A 1,775-nucleotide genomic window follows, 5' to 3' on the forward strand; every position below is an offset into this window, starting at 1 on the left:
AATCCCACATATTGTACAGTTCTGCAACCATTTATTGTCTGGCCGTACCCCCCATCCTGATTTTCTTTTTGCTAACATCACTGTACTGCCCAAACCTAAAAAAATCCCTTATAAATCTCCTACTAACTACAGACCGATATCCCTGTTAAATTTGGACACTAAACTATTCACATCTATTTTAGCAAGACGCCTTAATATTCTCCTCCCTGGTCTTATACATAAAGACCAGGTGGGATTCATCCCGGACAGAGAAGCACCAGATAACATCAGAAAGGTGCTTAATGTGATTCAGGTAGCTAACACTAGAAAGATTCCCCTGGCCATTTTAGCACTGGATATAGAAAAGGCCTTTGATTCTGTTAGCTGGGAATACTTGTATAAAGTGTTGCTCAATTTGGGCATCAAAGGCCCTTTCTTACAAGCGGTACAGGCTATATATTCAGCACCTGTCGCATACCTTAAACTCCCAACAACTCACCCCTCACCAATTCAAATTCTTAGAGGCACTAGACAAGGTTGCCCCCTTTCCCCCGCCTTATTCTCTTTGGCCATGGAACCCCTCGCTATTGCTATTAGGAACGATCCCAACTTATCAGGCCTTAAGATAGTAAACACTGATTATAAACTGAGTTTGTTTGCTGATCACCTCCTGTTATCCCTGACCAACCCTCTTATCTCGCTTCCAAACCTTCTACAGCTGCTAAATGCCTTTTCCTTAGCCTCAGGGCTCAAAATTAATCACAAGAAGTCTGAACTTCTGTTGTGTAACTCTCCCCCATCCCTTCAATCCTCACTTTCTCAAAATTTTCCCTTCTCCCAACTAACTACCTATATTCAATATCTAGGAACTTCAATACCTGCGAAGCTGTCCTCAACCTACAAACTCAATTACCTCCCGCTTTACCGTAGGATTAGAGAGGATTACAAAACTTGGGGCGCACTACCAGTCTCATGGATAGGGAGAATACATACTGTTAGGATGGTTGTCCTGCCCCGCATCCTCTATTTATTCTGAACCCTTCCGATTCAGGTCCCCATCAAAGATCTCTGAAATTTGCAGGCAGATACCATGAAATTTATATGGGCTGGCAAGCGGGCCAGGATCTCCAGGTCCACAATGTGTAGACATAAATCTCAGAGAGGTCTCTCTGTTCCAGATTTCATCAAGTATTACAAATCAGCAGGTTTGGCTCAATTATTCCTGACCCACTTAAAACCGGAGGTCTTCCCCCTGTGGGTATCTCTAGAACAGACCCTTTGTGCACCCTGGACCTGGGGATCCTTGATCTGGAATACCACTCCCTTGCCATCGGCCATACGAACAGCTTCACCATTGTCACATCATTCACTGATTCTATGGTGGTCTGTTAGATTTAAAGCAGGCCTTCAATCCAAACATACGCCCCTTTTTACTTATTTGGTAACCCATTGTTCCACCCTGGCCTCCGGATAGAGACATTCCGGTGGTGGACTTCCAATAACTTTACCACTCTTTATAGGTTTTTGATTAGGGGGAAACTTATGTCCATAGCCGACTTTAAAAACAAATACAATTTGCCAGATTGTGAATAATTGAATGCCTTGCAAATCTTCTCATGCCTTCAATCCCTGAAGATCAATAATACGAAACTGGATTTTACACCCTTTGAGAGATTTGTTACTTACTCGCTGTATAAGCAGGGGTTGCTGTCTAGGATTTATGGCTTGCTAAATACCTTACCGGAGGGACTTAAGTTGCCATATATGTTAGAGTGGGAGGGGGACATCCAGGAAGA

Source organism: Bufo gargarizans, chromosome 6 (assembly GCF_014858855.1).
Source record: "Bufo gargarizans isolate SCDJY-AF-19 chromosome 6, ASM1485885v1, whole genome shotgun sequence".
Taxonomy (NCBI): domain Eukaryota; kingdom Metazoa; phylum Chordata; class Amphibia; order Anura; family Bufonidae; genus Bufo; species Bufo gargarizans.